At 39.3% G+C, this 19651-nt stretch overlaps 19 non-coding genes across 19 annotated transcripts; all 19 read left to right on the top strand.

The window, feature by feature from the left end:
- The first annotated feature begins 534 nt into the window (after window positions 1–534).
- trnat-agu (transfer RNA threonine (anticodon AGU)) lies at window positions 535–608 on the top strand. The gene has a single exon. It is a non-coding gene; the product is annotated as a tRNA-Thr (tRNA).
- Window positions 609–1574: 966 nt separating this feature from the next.
- On the top strand, window positions 1575–1648 carry trnat-agu (transfer RNA threonine (anticodon AGU)). The gene has a single exon. It is a non-coding gene; the product is annotated as a tRNA-Thr (tRNA).
- A 966-nt stretch (window positions 1649–2614) lies between these two features.
- trnat-agu (transfer RNA threonine (anticodon AGU)) lies at window positions 2615–2688 on the top strand. The gene has a single exon. It is a non-coding gene; the product is annotated as a tRNA-Thr (tRNA).
- A 966-nt stretch (window positions 2689–3654) lies between these two features.
- On the top strand, window positions 3655–3728 carry trnat-agu (transfer RNA threonine (anticodon AGU)). The gene has a single exon. It is a non-coding gene; the product is annotated as a tRNA-Thr (tRNA).
- A 966-nt stretch (window positions 3729–4694) lies between these two features.
- On the top strand, window positions 4695–4768 carry trnat-agu (transfer RNA threonine (anticodon AGU)). The gene has a single exon. It is a non-coding gene; the product is annotated as a tRNA-Thr (tRNA).
- Window positions 4769–5734: 966 nt separating this feature from the next.
- Window positions 5735–5808, top strand: trnat-agu (transfer RNA threonine (anticodon AGU)). The gene has a single exon. It is a non-coding gene; the product is annotated as a tRNA-Thr (tRNA).
- A 966-nt stretch (window positions 5809–6774) lies between these two features.
- trnat-agu (transfer RNA threonine (anticodon AGU)) lies at window positions 6775–6848 on the top strand. The gene has a single exon. It is a non-coding gene; the product is annotated as a tRNA-Thr (tRNA).
- A 966-nt stretch (window positions 6849–7814) lies between these two features.
- On the top strand, window positions 7815–7888 carry trnat-agu (transfer RNA threonine (anticodon AGU)). The gene has a single exon. It is a non-coding gene; the product is annotated as a tRNA-Thr (tRNA).
- Window positions 7889–8854: 966 nt separating this feature from the next.
- trnat-agu (transfer RNA threonine (anticodon AGU)) lies at window positions 8855–8928 on the top strand. The gene has a single exon. It is a non-coding gene; the product is annotated as a tRNA-Thr (tRNA).
- Window positions 8929–9894: 966 nt separating this feature from the next.
- On the top strand, window positions 9895–9968 carry trnat-agu (transfer RNA threonine (anticodon AGU)). Its single transcript has one exon. It is a non-coding gene; the product is annotated as a tRNA-Thr (tRNA).
- A 967-nt stretch (window positions 9969–10935) lies between these two features.
- trnat-agu (transfer RNA threonine (anticodon AGU)) lies at window positions 10936–11009 on the top strand. Its single transcript has one exon. It is a non-coding gene; the product is annotated as a tRNA-Thr (tRNA).
- A 966-nt stretch (window positions 11010–11975) lies between these two features.
- trnat-agu (transfer RNA threonine (anticodon AGU)) lies at window positions 11976–12049 on the top strand. Its single transcript has one exon. It is a non-coding gene; the product is annotated as a tRNA-Thr (tRNA).
- Window positions 12050–12844: 795 nt separating this feature from the next.
- Window positions 12845–12918, top strand: trnat-agu (transfer RNA threonine (anticodon AGU)). The gene has a single exon. It is a non-coding gene; the product is annotated as a tRNA-Thr (tRNA).
- Window positions 12919–13884: 966 nt separating this feature from the next.
- Window positions 13885–13958, top strand: trnat-agu (transfer RNA threonine (anticodon AGU)). The gene has a single exon. It is a non-coding gene; the product is annotated as a tRNA-Thr (tRNA).
- Window positions 13959–14924: 966 nt separating this feature from the next.
- On the top strand, window positions 14925–14998 carry trnat-agu (transfer RNA threonine (anticodon AGU)). The gene has a single exon. It is a non-coding gene; the product is annotated as a tRNA-Thr (tRNA).
- A 795-nt stretch (window positions 14999–15793) lies between these two features.
- On the top strand, window positions 15794–15867 carry trnat-agu (transfer RNA threonine (anticodon AGU)). The gene has a single exon. It is a non-coding gene; the product is annotated as a tRNA-Thr (tRNA).
- A 964-nt stretch (window positions 15868–16831) lies between these two features.
- trnat-agu (transfer RNA threonine (anticodon AGU)) lies at window positions 16832–16905 on the top strand. The gene has a single exon. It is a non-coding gene; the product is annotated as a tRNA-Thr (tRNA).
- Window positions 16906–17700: 795 nt separating this feature from the next.
- Window positions 17701–17774, top strand: trnat-agu (transfer RNA threonine (anticodon AGU)). Its single transcript has one exon. It is a non-coding gene; the product is annotated as a tRNA-Thr (tRNA).
- Window positions 17775–18742: 968 nt separating this feature from the next.
- On the top strand, window positions 18743–18816 carry trnat-agu (transfer RNA threonine (anticodon AGU)). Its single transcript has one exon. It is a non-coding gene; the product is annotated as a tRNA-Thr (tRNA).
- Window positions 18817–19651: the final 835 nt, after the last annotated feature.

The following is a 19651-nucleotide window of genomic DNA, read 5'->3' as shown; positions in this document are numbered from 1 at the left end:
TGCCTAGCAATATGTAACAAACGTAAGTCAAATACAGAGAGACTGCTGTAGACAAGTCTACTCGTAGGCTTCCAACATTTTCTTTTCAATTTGTTGGTCAAAGTCATCTCAGACTTTTAATCTTAAAATTTCATATAGGTCTCTCATTGCATGTTTTCTGTAAGGAACAGTAACTCCTCTTTCCCTAATTCATTAACTTAGCAAAGAGAGTGACGTGCCAGCATATTGTGAAATTGCAAAATAATTGTGAGGTTTTTATGTATGTGCAGATCTAATGTGAATAATTTATTTGTTGCGCTATTACATCAATGTCTTGATTAATTCCAATGGTTTGAATGCTCCTTCAAGCCAACGGACTGAGTAACGCAGCGTGACCAAGGCAATATGTCACTGCCTTTTCTGTGATTTGCGGCTATTGGTAGATGCTGTGACATTTGCCTGACATGGATCTGAATTTTTCTGCAGTGATGTTCTGCATGGGGTTCTCCCAAAAATTGATCTTTGTTGATAGTGTTGCTGGAATTTTTAAGCAAAGGTGCCGTGGCTTAGCTGGTCATAGCGCCTGTCTAGTAAACAGGAAGTCCTGGGTTCAACTCCCAGCGGTACCTTTATGTTACGAAAACACCAATATCCGTCAGGTTTCTGAACACTCCTTGAAGGCAAAGGCAATATAAGTAGATCGTTGAAAGAATCAGTACCTCACACAATATTAAAACGTAAGTGAAATACAGGGAGACTGTTTGCGCACAAGACTACTCGTTGACTTCCAAGCTTTTCTTTCCAATTTATTGGTCAAAGTCATCTCATCTCATTTCTGAACACTTCTTGAAGGCAAAGGCAACATAAGTAGATCGTTGAAAGAACCAGTACCTCACACAATATTAAAACGTAAGTGAAATACAGAGAGACTGTCTGCTGACAAGACTACTCGTACACTTCCAACCTTTTCTTTCCAATTTATCGGTCAAAGTCATCTCATCTCATTTCTGAACACTCCTTGAAGGCAAAGGCAATATAAGTTAGATCGGTGAAAGAACCAGTGCCTAGCAATATGTAACAAACGTTAGTCAAATACAGAGAGACTGCTGCAGACAAGTCTACTCGTAGGCTTCCAACATTTTCTTTTCAATTTGTTGGTCAAAGTCATCTCAGACTTTTAATCTTAAAATTTCATATAGGTCTCTCATTGCATGTTTTCTGTAAGGACCAGTAACTCCTCTTTCCCTAATTCATTAACTTAGCAAAGAGAGTGACGTGCCAGCATATTGTGAAATTGCAAAATAATTGTGAGGTTTTTATGTATGTGCAGATCTAATGTGAATAATTTATTTGTTGCGCTATTACATCAATGTCTTGATTAATTCCAATGGTTTGAATGCTCCTTCAAGCCAACGGACTGAGTAACGCAGCGTGACCAAGGCAATATGTCACTGCCTTTTCTGTGATTTGCGGCTATTGGTAGATGCTGTGACATTTGCCTGACATGGATCTGAATTTTTCTGCAGTGATGTTCTGCATGGGGTTCTCCCAAAAATTGATCTTTGTTGATAGTGTTGCTGGAATTTTTAAGCAAAGGTGCCGTGGCTTAGCTGGTCATAGCGCCTGTCTAGTAAACAGGAAGTCCTGGGTTCAACTCCCAGCGGTACCTTTATGTTACGAAAACACCAATATTCGACAGGTTTCTGAACATTCCTTGAAGGCAAAGGCAATATAAGTAGATCGTTGAAAGAACCAGTACCTCACACAATATTAAAACGTAAGTGAAATACAGGGAGACTGTTTGCGCACAAGACTACTCGTTGACTTCCAAGCTTTTCTTTCCAATTTATTGGTCAAAGTCATCTCATCTCATTTCTGAACACTTCTTGAAGGCAAAGGCAACATAAGTAGATCGTTGAAAGAACCAGTACCTCACACAATATTAAAACGTAAGTGAAATACAGAGAGACTGTCTGCTGACAAGACTACTCGTACACTTCCAACCTTTTCTTTCCAATTTATCGGTCAAAGTCATCTCATCTCATTTCTGAACACTCCTTGAAGGCAAAGGCAATATAAGTTAGATCGGTGAAAGAACCAGTGCCTAGCAATATGTAACAAACGTAAGTCAAATACAGAGAGACTGCTGTAGACAAGTCTACTCGTAGGCTTCCAACATTTTCTTTTCAATTTGTTGGTCAAAGTCATCTCAGACTTTTAATCTTAAAATTTCATATAGGTCTCTCATTGCATGTTTTCTGTAAGGAACAGTAACTCCTCTTTCCCTAATTCATTAACTTAGCAAAGAGAGTGACGTGCCAGCATATTGTGAAATTGCAAAATAATTGTGAGGTTTTTATGTATGTGCAGATCTAATGTGAATAATTTATTTGTTGCGCTATTACATCAATGTCTTGATTAATTCCAATGGTTTGAATGCTCCTTCAAGCCAACGGACTGAGTAACGCAGCGTGACCAAGGCAATATGTCACTGCCTTTTCTGTGATTTGCGGCTATTGGTAGATGCTGTGACATTTGCCTGACATGGATCTGAATTTTTCTGCAGTGATGTTCTGCATGGGGTTCTCCCAAAAATTGATCTTTGTTGATAGTGTTGCTGGAATTTTTAAGCAAAGGTGCCGTGGCTTAGCTGGTCATAGCGCCTGTCTAGTAAACAGAAAGTCCTGGGTTCAACTCCCAGCGGTACCTTTATGTTACGAAAACACCAATATCCGTCAGGTTTCTGAACACTCCTTGAAGGCAAAGGCAATATAAGTAGATCGTTGAAAGAATCAGTACCTCACACAATATTAAAACGTAAGTGAAATACAGGGAGACTGTTTGCGCACAAGACTACTCGTTGACTTCCAAGCTTTTCTTTCCAATTTATTGGTCAAAGTCATCTCATCTCATTTCTGAACACTTCTTGAAGGCAAAGGCAACATAAGTAGATCGTTGAAAGAACCAGTACCTCACACAATATTAAAACGTAAGTGAAATACAGAGAGACTGTCTGCTGACAAGACTACTCGTACACTTCCAACCTTTTCTTTCCAATTTATCGGTCAAAGTCATCTCATCTCATTTCTGAACACTCCTTGAAGGCAAAGGCAATATAAGTTAGATCGGTGAAAGAACCAGTGCCTAGCAATATGTAACAAACGTTAGTCAAATACAGAGAGACTGCTGCAGACAAGTCTACTCGTAGGCTTCCAACATTTTCTTTTCAATTTGTTGGTCAAAGTCATCTCAGACTTTTAATCTTAAAATTTCATATAGGTCTCTCATTGCATGTTTTCTGTAAGGACCAGTAACTCCTCTTTCCCTAATTCATTAACTTAGCAAAGAGAGTGACGTGCCAGCATATTGTGAAATTGCAAAATAATTGTGAGGTTTTTATGTATGTGCAGATCTAATGTGAATAATTTATTTGTTGCGCTATTACATCAATGTCTTGATTAATTCCAATGGTTTGAATGCTCCTTCAAGCCAACGGACTGAGTAACGCAGCGTGACCAAGGCAATATGTCACTGCCTTTTCTGTGATTTGCGGCTATTGGTAGATGCTGTGACATTTGCCTGACATGGATCTGAATTTTTCTGCAGTGATGTTCTGCATGGGGTTCTCCCAAAAATTGATCTTTGTTGATAGTGTTGCTGGAATTTTTAAGCAAAGGTGCCGTGGCTTAGCTGGTCATAGCGCCTGTCTAGTAAACAGGAAGTCCTGGGTTCAACTCCCAGCGGTACCTTTATGTTACGAAAACACCAATATTCGACAGGTTTCTGAACATTCCTTGAAGGCAAAGGCAATATAAGTAGATCGTTGAAAGAACCAGTACCTCACACAATATTAAAACGTAAGTGAAATACAGGGAGACTGTTTGCGCACAAGACTACTCGTTGACTTCCAAGCTTTTCTTTCCAATTTATTGGTCAAAGTCATCTCATCTCATTTCTGAACACTTCTTGAAGGCAAAGGCAACATAAGTAGATCGTTGAAAGAACCAGTACCTCACACAATATTAAAACGTAAGTGAAATACAGAGAGACTGTCTGCTGACAAGACTACTCGTACACTTCCAACCTTTTCTTTCCAATTTATCGGTCAAAGTCATCTCATCTCATTTCTGAACACTCCTTGAAGGCAAAGGCAATATAAGTTAGATCGGTGAAAGAACCAGTGCCTAGCAATATGTAACAAACGTAAGTCAAATACAGAGAGACTGCTGTAGACAAGTCTACTCGTAGGCTTCCAACATTTTCTTTTCAATTTGTTGGTCAAAGTCATCTCAGACTTTTAATCTTAAAATTTCATATAGGTCTCTCATTGCATGTTTTCTGTAAGGAACAGTAACTCCTCTTTCCCTAATTCATTAACTTAGCAAAGAGAGTGACGTGCCAGCATATTGTGAAATTGCAAAATAATTGTGAGGTTTTTATGTATGTGCAGATCTAATGTGAATAATTTATTTGTTGCGCTATTACATCAATGTCTTGATTAATTCCAATGGTTTGAATGCTCCTTCAAGCCAACGGACTGAGTAACGCAGCGTGACCAAGGCAATATGTCACTGCCTTTTCTGTGATTTGCGGCTATTGGTAGATGCTGTGACATTTGCCTGACATGGATCTGAATTTTTCTGCAGTGATGTTCTGCATGGGGTTCTCCCAAAAATTGATCTTTGTTGATAGTGTTGCTGGAATTTTTAAGCAAAGGTGCCGTGGCTTAGCTGGTCATAGCGCCTGTCTAGTAAACAGGAAGTCCTGGGTTCAACTCCCAGCGGTACCTTTATGTTACGAAAACACCAATATCCGTCAGGTTTCTGAACACTCCTTGAAGGCAAAGGCAATATAAGTAGATCGTTGAAAGAACCAGTACCTCACACAATATTAAAACGTAAGTGAAATACAGGGAGACTGTTTGCGCACAAGACTACTCGTTGACTTCCAAGCTTTTCTTTCCAATTTATTGGTCAAAGTCATCTCATCTCATTTCTGAACACTTCTTGAAGGCAAAGGCAACATAAGTAGATCGTTGAAAGAACCAGTACCTCACACAATATTAAAACGTAAGTGAAATACAGAGAGACTGTCTGCTGACAAGACTACTCGTACACTTCCAACCTTTTCTTTCCAATTTATCGGTCAAAGTCATCTCATCTCATTTCTGAACACTCCTTGAAGGCAAAGGCAATATAAGTTAGATCGGTGAAAGAACCAGTGCCTAGCAATATGTAACAAACGTAAGTCAAATACAGAGAGACTGCTGCAGACAAGTCTACTCGTAGGCTTCCAACATTTTCTTTTCAATTTGTTGGTCAAAGTCATCTCAGACTTTTAATCTTAAAATTTCATATAGGTCTCTCATTGCATGTTTTCTGTAAGGACCAGTAACTCCTCTTTCCCTAATTCATTAACTTAGCAAAGAGAGTGACGTGCCAGCATATTGTGAAATTGCAAAATAATTGTGAGGTTTTTATGTATGTGCAGATCTAATGTGAATAATTTATTTGTTGCGCTATTACATCAATGTCTTGATTAATTCCAATGGTTTGAATGCTCCTTCAAGCCAACGGACTGAGTAACGCAGCGTGACCAAGGCAATATGTCACTGCCTTTTCTGTGATTTGCGGCTATTGGTAGATGCTGTGACATTTGCCTGACATGGATCTGAATTTTTCTGCAGTGATGTTCTGCATGGGGTTCTCCCAAAAATTGATCTTTGTTGATAGTGTTGCTGGAATTTTTAGGCAAGGGTGCCGTGGCTTAGCTGGTCATAGCGCCTGTCTAGTAAACAGGAAGTCCTGGGTTCAACTCCCAGCGGTACCTTTATGTTACGAAAACACCAATATCCATCAGGTTTCTGAACACTCCTTGAAGGCAAAGGCAATATAAGTAGATCGTTGAAAGAACCAGTACCTCACACAATATTAAAACATAAGTGAAATACAGGGAGACTGTTTGCGCACAAGACTACTCGTTGACTTCCAAGGTTTTCTTTCCAATTTATTGGTCAAAGTCATCTCATCTCATTTCTGAACACTTCTTGAAGGCAAAGGCAACATAAGTAGATCGTTGAAAGAACCAGTACCTCACACAATATTAAAACGTAAGTGAAATACAGAGAGACTGTCTGCTGACAAGACTACTCGTACACTTCCAACCTTTTCTTTCCAATTTATCGGTCAAAGTCATCTCATCTCATTTCTGAACACTCCTTGAAGGCAAAGGCAATATAAGTTAGATCGGTGAAAGAACCAGTGCCTAGCAATATGTAACAAACGTAAGTCAAATACAGAGAGACTGCTGCAGACAAGTCTACTCGTAGGCTTCCAACATTTTCTTTTCAATTTGTTGTTCAAAGTCATCTCAGACTTTTAATCTTAAAATTTCATATAGGTCTCTCATTGCATGTTTTCTGTAAGGAACAGTAACTCCTCTTTCCCTAATTCATTAACTTAGCAAAGAGAGTGACGTGCCAGCATATTGTGAAATTGCAAAATAATTGTGAGGTTTTTATGTATGTGCAGATCTAATGTGAATAATTTATTTGTTGCGCTATTACATCAATGTCTTGATTAATTCCAATGGTTTGAATGCTCCTTCAAGCCAACGGACTGAGTAACGCAGCGTGACCAAGGCAATATGTCACTGCCTTTTCTGTGATTTGCGGCTATTGGTAGATGCTGTGACATTTGCCTGACATGGATCTGAATTTTTCTGCAGTGATGTTCTGCATGGGGTTCTCCCAAAAATTGATCTTTGTTGATAGTGTTGCTGGAATTTTTAAGCAAGGGTGCCGTGGCTTAGCTGGTCATAGCGCCTGTCTAGTAAACAGGAAGTCCTGGGTTCAACTCCCAGCGGTACCTTTATGTTACGAAAACACCAATATCCGTCAGGTTTCTGAACACTCCTTGAAGGCAAAGGCAATATAAGTAGATCGTTGAAAGAACCAGTACCTCACACAATATTAAAACGTAAGTGAAATACAGGGAGACTGTTTGCGCACAAGACTACTCGTTGACTTCCAAGCTTTTCTTTCCAATTTATTGGTCAAAGTCATCTCATCTCATTTCTGAACACTTCTTGAAGGCAAAGGCAACATAAGTAGATCGTTGAAAGAACCAGTACCTCACACAATATTAAAACGTAAGTGAAATACAGAGAGACTGTCTGCTGACAAGACTACTCATACACTTCCAACCTTTTCTTTCCAATTTATCGGTCAAAGTCATCTCATCTCATTTCTGAACACTCCTTGAAGGCAAAGGCAATATAAGTTAGATCGGTGAAAGAACCAGTGCCTAGCAATATGTAACAAACGTAAGTCAAATACAGAGAGACTGCTGCAGACAAGTCTACTCGTAGGCTTCCAACATTTTCTTTTCAATTTGTTGGTCAAAGTCATCTCAGACTTTTAATCTTAAAATTTCATATAGGTCTCTCATTGCATGTTTTCTGTAAGGACCAGTAACTCCTCTTTCCCTAATTCATTAACTTAGCAAAGAGAGTGACGTGCCAGCATATTGTGAAATTGCAAAATAATTGTGAGGTTTTTATGTATGTGCAGATCTAATGTGAATAATTTATTTGTTGCGCTATTACATCAATGTCTTGATTAATTCCAATGGTTTGAATGCTCCTTCAAGCCAACGGACTGAGTAACGCAGCGTGACCAAGGCAATATGTCACTGCCTTTTCTGTGATTTGCGGCTATTGGTAGATGCTGTGACATTTGCCTGACATGGATCTGAATTTTTCTGCAGTGATGTTCTGCATGGGGTTCTCCCAAAAATTGATCTTTGTTGATAGTGTTGCTGGAATTTTTAGGCAAGGGTGCTGTGGCTTAGCTGGTCATAGCGCCTGTCTAGTAAACAGGAAGTCCTGGGTTCAACTCCCAGCGGTACCTTTATGTTACGAAAACACCAATATCCATCAGGTTTCTGAACACTCCTTGAAGGCAAAGGCAATATAAGTAGATCGTTGAAAGAACCAGTACCTCACACAATATTAAAACATAAGTGAAATACAGGGAGACTGTTTGCGCACAAGACTACTCGTTGACTTCCAAGGTTTTCTTTCCAATTTATTGGTCAAAGTCATCTCATCTCATTTCTGAACACTTCTTGAAGGCAAAGGCAACATAAGTAGATCGTTGAAAGAACCAGTACCTCACACAATATTAAAACGTAAGTGAAATACAGAGAGACTGTCTGCTGACAAGACTACTCGTACACTTCCAACCTTTTCTTTCCAATTTATCGGTCAAAGTCATCTCATCTCATTTCTGAACACTCCTTGAAGGCAAAGGCAATATAAGTTAGATCGGTGAAAGAACCAGTGCCTAGCAATATGTAACAAACGTAAGTCAAATACAGAGAGACTGCTGCAGACAAGTATACTCGTAGGCTTCCAACATTTTCTTTTCAATTTGTTGTTCAAAGTCATCTCAGACTTTTAATCTTAAAATTTCATATAGGTCTCTCATTGCATGTTTTCTGTAAGGAACAGTAACTCCTCTTTCCCTAATTCATTAACTTAGCAAAGAGAGTGACGTGCCAGCATATTGTGAAATTGCAAAATAATTGTGAGGTTTTTATGTATGTGCAGATCTAATGTGAATAATTTATTTGTTGCGCTATTACATCAATGTCTTGATTAATTCCAATGGTTTGAATGCTCCTTCAAGCCAACGGACTGAGTAACGCAGCGTGACCAAGGCAATATGTCACTGCCTTTTCTGTGATTTGCGGCTATTGGTAGATGCTGTGACATTTGCCTGACATGGATCTGAATTTTTCTGCAGTGATGTTCTGCATGGGGTTCTCCCAAAAATTGATCTTTGTTGATAGTGTTGCTGGAATTTTTAAGCAAGGGTGCCGTGGCTTAGCTGGTCATATCGCCTGTCTAGTAAACAGGAAGTCCTGGGTTCAACTCCCAGCGGTACCTTTATGTTACGAAAACACCAATATCCGTCAGGTTTCTGAACACTCCTTGAAGGCAAAGGCAATATAAGTAGATCGTTGAAAGAACCAGTACCTCACACAATATTAAAACGTAAGTGAAATACAGGGAGACTGTTTGCGCACAAGACTACTCGTTGACTTCCAAGCTTTTCTTTCCAATTTATTGGTCAAAGTCATCTCATCTCATTTCTGAACACTTCTTGAAGGCAAAGGCAACATAAGTAGATCGTTGAAAGAACCAGTACCTCACACAATATTAAAACGTAAGTGAAATACAGAGAGACTGTCTGCTGACAAGACTACTCATACACTTCCAACCTTTTCTTTCCAATTTATCGGTCAAAGTCATCTCATCTCATTTCTGAACACTCCTTGAAGGCAAAGGCAATATAAGTTAGATCGGTGAAAGAACCAGTGCCTAGCAATATGTAACAAACGTAAGTCAAATACAGAGAGACTGCTGCAGACAAGTCTACTCGTAGGCTTCCAACATTTTCTTTTCAATTTGTTGGTCAAAGTCATCTCAGACTTTTAATCTTAAAATTTCATATAGGTCTCTCATTGCATGTTTTCTGTAAGGACCAGTAACTCCTCTTTCCCTAATTCATTAACTTAGCAAAGAGAGTGACGTGCCAGCATATTGTGAAATTGCAAAATAATTGTGAGGTTTTTATGTATGTGCAGATCTAATGTGAATAATTTATTTGTTGCGCTATTACATCAATGTCTTGATTAATTCCAATGGTTTGAATGCTCCTTCAAGCCAACGGACTGAGTAACGCAGCGTGACCAAGGCAATATGTCACTGCCTTTTCTGTGATTTGCGGCTATTGGTAGATGCTGTGACATTTTCCTGACATGCATCTGAATTTTTCTGCAGTGATGTTCTGCATGGGGTTCTCCCAAAAATTGATCTTTGTTGATAGTGTTGCTGGAATTTTTAAGTAAGGGTGCCGTGGCTTAGCTGGTCATAGCGCCTGTCTAGTAAACAGGAAGTGCTGGGTTCAACTCCCAGCGGTACCTTTATGTTACGAAAACAACCAATATCCGTCAGGTTTCTGAACACTCCTTGAAGGCAAAGGCAATATAAGTAGATCGTTGAAAGAACCAGTACCTCACACAATATTAAAACGTAAGTGAAATACAGAGAGACTGTTTGCGCACAAGACTACTCGTTGACTTCCAAGGTTTTCTTTCCAATTTATTGGTCAAAGTCATCTCATCTCATTTCTGAACACTTCTTGAAGGCAAAGGCAACATAAGTAGATCGTTGAAAGAACCTGTACCTCACACAATATTAAAACGTAAGTGAAATACAGAGAGACTGTCTGCTGACAAGACTACTCGTTCACTTCCAACCTTTTCTTTCCAATTTATCGGTCAAAGTCATCTCATCTCATTTCTGAACACTCCTTGAAGGCAAAGGCAATATAAGTTAGATCGGTGAAAGAACCAGTGCCTAGCAATATGTAACAAACGTAAGTCAAATACAGAGAGACTGCTGCAGACAAGTCTACTCGTAGGCTTCCAACATTTTCTTTTCAATTTGTTGGTCAAAGTCATCTCAGACTTTTAATCTTAAAATTTCATATAGGTCTCTCATTACATGTTTTCTGTAAGGACCAGTAACGCCTCTTTCCCTAATTCATTAACTTAGCAAAGAGAGTGACGTGCCAGCATATTGTGAAATTGCAAAATAATTGTGAGGTTTTTATGTATGTGCAGATCTAATGTGAATAATTTATTTGTTGCGCTATTACATCAATGTCTTGATTAATTCCAATGGTTTGAATGCTCCTTCAAGCCAACGGACTGAGTAACGCAGCGTGACCAAGGCAATATGTCACTGCCTTTTCTGTGATTTGCGGCTATTGGTAGATGCTGTGACATTTTCCTGACATGCATCTGAATTTTTCTGCAGTGATGTTCTGCATGGGGTTCTCCCAAAAATTGATCTTTGTTGATAGTGTTGCTGGAGTTTTTAAGCAAGGGTGCCGTGGCTTAGCTGGTCATAGTTCCTGTCTAGTAAGCAGGAAGTCCTGGGTTCAACTCCCAGCGGTACCTTTATGTTACGAAAACACCAATATCCGTCAGGTTTCTGAACACTCCTTGAAGGCAAAGGCAATATAAGTAGATCGTTGAAAGAACCAGTACCTCACACAATATTAAAACGTAAGTGAAATACAGGGAGACTGTTTGCGCACAAGACTACTCGTTGACTTCCAAGGTTTTCTTTCCAATTTATTGGTCAAAGTCATCTCATCTCATTTCTGAACACTTCTTGAAGGCAAAGGCAACATAAGTAGATCGTTGAAAGAACCAGTACCTCACACAATATTAAAACGTAAGTGAAATACAGAGAGACTGTCTGCTGACAAGACTACTCGTACACTTCCAACCTTTTCTTTCCAATTTATCGGTCAAAGTCATCTCATCTCATTTCTGAACACTCCTTGAAGGCAAAGGCAATATAAGTTAGATCGGTGAAAGAACCAGTGCCTAGCAATATGTAACAAACGTAAGTGAAATACAGAGAGACTGCTGCAGACAAGTCTACTCGTAGGCTTCCAACATTTTCTTTTCAATTTGTTGGTCAAAGTCATCTCAGACTTTTAATCTTAAAATTTCATATAGGTCTCTCATTGCATGTTTTCTGTAAGGACCAGTAACTCCTCTTTCCCTAATTCATTAACTTAGCAAAGAGAGTGACGTGCCAACATATTGTGAAATTGCAAAATAATTGTGAGGTTTTTATGTATGTGCAGATCTAATGTGAATAATTTATTTGTTGCGCTATTACATCAATGTCTTGATTAATTCCAACGGTTTGAATGCTCCTTCAAGCCAACGGACTGAGTAACGCAGCGTGACCAAGGCAATATGTCACTGCCTTTTCTGTGATTTGCGGCTATTGGTAGATGCTGTGACATTTTCCTGACATGCATCTGAATTTTTCTGCAGTGATGTTCTGCATGGGGTTCTCCCAAAAATTGATCTTTGTTGATAGTGTTGCTGGAATTTTTAAGCAAGGGTGCCGTGGCTTAGCTGGTCATAGCGCCTGTCTAGTAAACAGGAAGTCCTGGGTTCAACTCCCAGCGGTACCTTTATGTTACGAAAACACCAATATCCGTCAGGTTTCTGAACACTCCTTGAAGGCAAAGGCAATATAAGTAGATCGTTGAAAGAACCAGTACCTCACACAATATTAAAACGTAAGTGAAATACAGAGAGACTGTCTGCGGACAAGACTACTCGTTCACTTCCAACCTTTTCTTTCCAATTTATCGGTCAAAGTCATCTCATCTCATTTCTGAACACTCCTTGAAGGCAAAGGCAATATAAGTTAGATCGGTGAAAGAACCAGTGCCTAGCAATATGTAACAAACGTAAGTCAAATACAGAGAGACTGTCTGCAGACAAGTCTACTCGTAGGCTTCCAACATTTTCTTTTCAATTTGTTGGTCAAAGTCATCTCAGACTTTTAATCTTAAAATTTCATATAGGTCTCTCATTACATGTTTTCTGTAAGGACCAGTAACTCCTCTTTCCCTAATTCATTAACTTAGCAAAGAGAGTGACGTGCCAGCATATTGTGAAATTGCAAAATAATTGTGAGGTTTTTATGTATGTGCAGATCTAATGTGAATAATTTATTTGTTGCGCTATTACATCAATGTCTTGATTAATTCCAATGGTTTGAATGCTCCTTCAAGCCAACGGACTGAGTAACGCAGCGTGACCAAGGCAATATGTCACTGCCTTTTCTGTGATTTGTGGCTATTGGTAAATGCTGTGACATTTTCCTGACATGCATCTGAATTTTTCTGCAGTGATGTTCTGCATGGGGTTCTCCCAAAAATTGATCTTTGTTGATAGTGTTGCTGGAATCTTTAAGCAAGGGTGCCGTGGCTTAGCTGGTCATAGCGCCTGTCTAGTAAACAGGAAGTCCTTGGTTCAACTCCCAGCGGTACCTTTATGTTACGAAAACACCAATATCCGTCAGGTTTCTGAACACTCCTTGAAGGCAAAGGCAATATAAGTAGATCGTTGAAAGAACCAGTACCTCACACAATATTAAAACGTAAGTGAAATACAGGGAGACTGTTTGCGCACAAGACTACTCGTTGACTTCCAAGGTTTTCTTTCCAATTTATTGGTCAAAGTCATCTCATCTCATTTCTGAACACTTCTTGAAGGCAAAGGCAACATAAGTAGATCGTTGAAAGAACCAGTACCTCACACAATATTAAAACGTAAGTGAAATACAGAGAGACTGTCTGCTGACAAGACTACTCATACACTTCCAACCTTTTCTTTCCAATTTATCGGTCAAAGTCATCTCATCTCATTTCTGAACACTCCTTGAAGGCAAAGGCAATATAAGTTAGATCGGTGAAAGAACCAGTGCCTAGCAATATGTAACAAACGTAAGTCAAATACAGAGAGACTGCTGCAGACAAGTCTACTCGTAGGCTTCCAACATTTTCTTTTCAATTTGTTGGTCAAAGTCATCTCAGACTTTTAATCTTAAAATTTCATATAGGTCTCTCATTGCATGTTTTCTGTAAGGACCAGTAACTCCTCTTTCCCTAATTCATTAACTTAGCAAAGAGAGTGACGTGCCAGCATATTGTGAAATTGCAAAATAATTGTGAGGTTTTTATGTATGTGCAGATCTAATGTGAATAATTTATTTGTTGCGCTATTACATCAATGTCTTGATTAATTCCAATGGTTTGAATGCTCCTTCAAGCCAACGGACTGAGTAACGCAGCGTGACCAAGGCAATATGTCACTGCCTTTTCTGTGATTTGCGGCTATTGGTAGATGCTGTGACATTTTCCTGACATGCATCTGAATTTTTCTGCAGTGATGTTCTGCATGGGGTTCTCCCAAAAATTGATCTTTGTTGATAGTGTTGCTGGAGTTTTTAAGCAAGGGTGCCGTGGCTTAGCTGGTCATAGTTCCTGTCTAGTAAGCAGGAAGTCCTGGGTTCAACTCCCAGCGGTACCTTTATGTTACGAAAACACCAATATCCGTCAGGTTTCTGAACACTCCTTGAAGGCAAAGGCAATATAAGTAGATCGTTGAAAGAACCAGTACCTCACACAATATTAAAACGTAAGTGAAATACAGGGAGACTGTTTGCGCACAAGACTACTCGTTGACTTCCAAGGTTTTCTTTCCAATTTATTGGTCAAAGTCATCTCATCTCATTTCTGAACACTTCTTGAAGGCAAAGGCAACATAAGTAGATCGTTGAAAGAACCAGTACCTCACACAATATTAAAACGTAAGTGAAATACAGAGAGACTGTCTGCTGACAAGACTACTCGTACACTTCCAACCTTTTCTTTCCAATTTATCGGTCAAAGTCATCTCATCTCATTTCTGAACACTCCTTGAAGGCAAAGGCAATATAAGTTAGATCGGTGAAAGAACCAGTGCCTAGCAATATGTAACAAACGTAAGTGAAATACAGAGAGACTGCTGCAGACAAGTCTACTCGTAGGCTTCCAATATTTTCTTTTCAATTTGTTGGTCAAAGTCATCTCAGACTTTTAATCTTAAAATTTCATATAGGTCTCTCATTGCATGTTTTCTGTAAGGACCAGTAACTCCTCTTTCCCTAATTCATTAACTTAGCAAAGAGAGTGACGTGCCAACATATTGTGAAATTGCAAAATAATTGTGAGGTTTTTATGTATGTGCAGATCTAATGTGAATAATTTATTTGTTGCGCTATTACATCAATGTCTTGATTAATTCCAACGGTTTGAATGCTCCTTCAAGCCAACGGACTGAGTAACGCAGCGTGACCAAGGCAATATGTCACTGCCTTTTCTGTGATTTGCGGCTATTGGTAGATGCTGTGACATTTTCCTGACATGCATCTGAATTTTTCTGCAGTGATGTTCTGCATGGGGTTCTCCCAAAAATTGATCTTTGTTGATAGTGTTGCTGGAATTTTTAAGCAAGGGTGCCGTGGCTTAGCTGGTCATAGCGCCTGTCTAGTAAACAGGAAGTCCTGGGTTCAACTCCCAGCGGTACCTTTATGTTACGAAAACACCAATATCCGTCAGGTTTCTGAACACTCCTTGAAGGCAAAGGCAATATAAGTAGATCGTTGAAAGAACCAGTACCTCACACAATATTAAAACGTAAGTGAAATACAGAGAGACTGTCTGCGGACAAGACTACTCGTTCACTTCCAACCTTTTCTTTCCAATTTATCGGTCAAAGTCATCTCATCTCATTTCTGAACACTCCTTGAAGGCAAAGGCAATATAAGTTAGATCGGTGAAAGAACCAGTGCCTAGCAATATGTAACAAACGTAAGTCAAATACAGAGAGACTGTCTGCAGACAAGTCTACTCGTAGGCTTCCAACATTTTCTTTTCAATTTGTTGGTCAAAGTCATCTCAGACTTTTAATCTTAAAATTTCATATAGGTCTCTCATTACATGTTTTCTGTAAGGACCAGTAACTCCTCTTTCCCTAATTCATTAACTTAGCAAAGAGAGTGACGTGCCAGCATATTGTGAAATTGCAAAATAATTGTGAGGTTTTTATGTATGTGCAGATCTAATGTGAATAATTTATTTGTTGCGCTATTACATCAATGTCTTGATTAATTCCAATGGTTTGAATGCTCCTTCAAGCCAACGGACTGAGTAACGCAGCGTGACCAAGGCAATATGTCACTGCCTTTTCTGTGATTTGTGGCTATTGGTAAATGCTGTGACATTTTCCTGACATGCATCTGAATTTTTCTGCAGTGATGTTCTGCATGGGGTTCTCCCAAAAATTGATCTTTGTTGATAGTGTTGCTGGAATCTTTAAGCAAGGGTGCCGTGGCTTAGCTGGTCATAGCGCCTGTCTAGTAAACAGGAAGTCCTTGGTTCAACTCCCAGCGGTACCTTTATGTTACGAAAACACCAATATCCGTCAGGTTTCTGAACACTCCTTGAAGGCAAAGGCAATATAAGTAGATCGTTGAAAGAACCAGTACCTCACACAATATTAAAACGTAAGTGAAATACAGGGAGACTGTTTGCGCACAAGACTACTCGTTGACTTCCAAGGTTTTCTTTCCAATTTATTGGTCAAAGTCATCTCATCTCATTTCTGAACACTTCTTGAAGGCAAAGGCAACATAAGTAGATCGTTGAAAGAACCTGTACCTCACACAATATTAAAACGTAAGTGAAATACAGAGAGACTGTCTGCTGACAAGACTACTCGTACACTTCCAACCTTTTCTTTCCAATTTATCGGTCAAAGTCATCTCATCTCATTTCTGAACACTCCTTGAAGGCAAAGGCAATATAAGTTAGATCGGTGAAAGAACCAGTGCCTAGCAATATGTAACAAACGTAAGTCAAATACGGAGACTGCTGCAGACAAGTCTACTCGTAGGCTTCCAACATTTTCTTTTCAATTTGTTGGTCAAAGTCATCTCAGACTTTTAATCTTAAAATTTCATATAGGTCTCTCATTACATGTTTTCTGTAAGGACCAGTAACGCCTCTTTCCCTAATTCATTAACTTAGCAAAGAGAGTGACGTGCCAGCATATTGTGAAATTGCAAAATAATTGTGAGGTTTTTATGTATGTGCAGATCTAATGTGAATAATTTATTTGTTGCGCTATTACATCAATGTCTTGATTAATTCCAACGGTTTGAATGCTCCTTCAAGCCAACGGACTGAGTAACGCAGCGTGACCAAGGCAATATGTCACTGCCTTTTCTGTGATTTGCGGCTATTGGTAGATGCTGTGACATTTTCCTGACATGCATCTGAATTTTTCTGCAGTGATGTTCTGCATGGGGTTCTCCCAAAAATTGATCTTTGTTGATAGTGTTGCTGGAATTTTTAAGCAAGGGTGCCGTGGCTTAGCTGGTCATAGCGCCTGTCTAGTAAACAGGAAGTCCTGGGTTCAACTCCCAGCGGTACCTTTATGTTACGAAAACACCAATATCCGTCAGGTTTCTGAACACTCCTTGAAGGCAAAGGCAATATAAGTAGATCGTTGAAAGAACCAGTACCTCACACAATATTAAAACGTAAGTGAAATACAGAGAGACTGTCTGCGGACAAGACTACTCGTTCACTTCCAACCTTTTCTTTCCAATTTATCGGTCAAAGTCATCTCATCTCATTTCTGAACACTCCTTGAAGGCAAAGGCAATATAAGTTAGATCGGTGAAAGAACCAGTGCCTAGCAATATGTAACAAACGTAAGTCAAATACAGAGAGACTGTCTGCAGACAAGTCTACTCGTAGGCTTCCAACATTTTCTTTTCAATTTGTTGGTCAAAGTCATCTCAGACTTTTAATCTTAAAATTTCATATAGGTCTCTCATTACATGTTTTCTGTAAGGACCAGTAACTCCTCTTTCCCTAATTCATTAACTTAGCAAAGAGAGTGACGTGCCAGCATATTGTGAAATTGCAAAATAATTGTGAGGTTTTTATGTATGTGCAGATCTAATGTGAATAATTTATTTGTTGCGCTATTACATCAATGTCTTGATTAATTCCAATGGTTTGAATGCTCCTTCAAGCCAACGGACTGAGTAACGCAGCGTGACCAAGGCAATATGTCACTGCCTTTTCTGTGATTTGTGGCTATTGGTAAATGCTGTGACATTTTCCTGACATGCATCTGAATTTTTCTGCAGTGATGTTCTGCATGGGGTTCTCCCAAAAATTGATCTTTGTTGATAGTGTTGCTGGAATCTTTAAGCAAGGGTGCTGTGGCTTAGCTGGTCATAGCGCCTGTCTAGTAAACAGGAAGTCCTGGGTTCAACTCCCAGCGGTACCTTTATGTTACGAAAACACCAATATCCGTCAGGTTTCTGAACACTCCTTGAAGGCAAAGGCAGTATAAGTAGATCGTTGAAAGAACCAGTACCTCACACAATATTAAAACGTAAGTGAAATACAGGGAGACTGTTTGCGCACAAGACTACTCGTTGACTTCCAAGGTTTTCTTTCCAATTTATTGGTCAAAGTCATCTCATCTCATTTCTGAACACTTCTTGAAGGCAAAGGCAACATAAGTAGATCGTTGAAAGAACCTGTACCTCACACAATATTAAAACGTAAGTGAAATACAGAGAGACTGTCTGCTGACAAGACTACTCGTACACTTCCAACCTTTTCTTTCCAATTTATCGGTCAAAGTCATCTCATCTCATTTCTGAACACTCCTTGAAGGCAAAGGCAATATAAGTTAGATCGGTGAAAGAACCAGTGCCTAGCAATATGTAACAAACGTAAGTCAAATACGGAGACTGCTGCAGACAAGTCTACTCGTAGGCTTCCAACATTTTCTTTTCAATTTGTTGGTCAAAGTCATCTCAGACTTTTAATCTTAAAATTTCATATAGGTCTCTCATTACATGTTTTCTGTAAGGACCAGTAACTCCTCTTTCCCTAATTCATTAACTTAGCAAAGAGAGTGACGTGCCAGCATATTGTGAAATTGCAAAATAATTGTGAGGTTTTTATCTATGTGCAGAGTTAATGTGAATAATTTATTTATTTGTTGCGCTATTACATCAATGTCTTGATTAATTCCAATGGTTTGAATGCTCCTTCAAGCCAACGGACTGAGTAGCGCAGCCTGACCAAGGCAATATGTCACTGCTTTTTCTGTGATTTGCGGCTATTGGTAGATGCTGTGACATTTGCCTGACATGCATCTGAATTTTTCTGCAGTGATGTTCTGCATGGGGTTCTCCCAAAAATTGATCTTTGTTGATAGTGTTGCTGGAGCTTTTAAGCAAGGGTGCCGTGGCTTAGCAGGTCATAGTGCCTGTCTAGTAAACAGGAAGTCCTGGGTTCAACTCCCAGCGGTACCTTTATGTTACGAAAACACCAATATCCGTCAGGTTTCTGAACACTCCTTGAAGGCAAAGGCAATATAACTAGATCGTTGAAAGAACCAGTACCTCACACAATATTAAAAGGTAAGTGAAATACAGGGAGACTGTTTGCAGGCAAGACTACTCGTTGACTTCCAAGGTTTTCTTTCCAATTTATTGGTCAAAGTCATCTCATCTCATTTCTGAACACTCCTTGAAGGCAAAGGCAACATAAGTAGATCGTTGAAAGAACCAGTACCTCACACAATATTAAAACGTAAGTGAAATACAGAGAGACTGTCTGCAGACAAGACTACTCGTTCACTTCCAACCTTTTCTTTCCAATTTATCGGTCAAAGTCATCTCATCTCATTTCTGAACACTCCTTGAAGGCAAAGGCAATATAAGTTAGATCGGTGAAAGAACCAGTGCCTAGCAATATGTAACAAACGTAAGTGAAATACAGAGAGACTGCTGCAGACAAGTCTACTCGTAGGCTTCCAACATTTTCTTTTCAATTTGTTGGTCAAAGTCATCTCAGACTTTTAATCTTAAAATTTCATATAGGTCTCTCATTACATGTTTTCTGTAAGGACCAGTAACTCCTCTTTCCCTAATTCATTAACTTAGCAAAGAGAGTGACGTGCCAGCATATTGTGAAATTGCAAAATAATTGTGAGGTTTTTATGTATGTGCAGATCTAATGTGAATAATTTATTTGTTGCGCTATTACATCAATGTCTTGATTAATTCCAATGGTTTGAATGCTCCTTCAAGCCAACGGACTGAGTAACGCAGCGTGACCAAGGCAATATGTCACTGCCTTTTCTGT

This window comes from Electrophorus electricus, chromosome 8, assembly GCF_041902795.1.
Source record: "Electrophorus electricus isolate QZ-2024a chromosome 8, ASM4190279v1, whole genome shotgun sequence".
NCBI classification, from domain to species: Eukaryota; Metazoa; Chordata; class Actinopteri; order Gymnotiformes; family Gymnotidae; genus Electrophorus; species Electrophorus electricus.
This window is presented reverse-complemented; position numbering and strand designations above follow the sequence as displayed.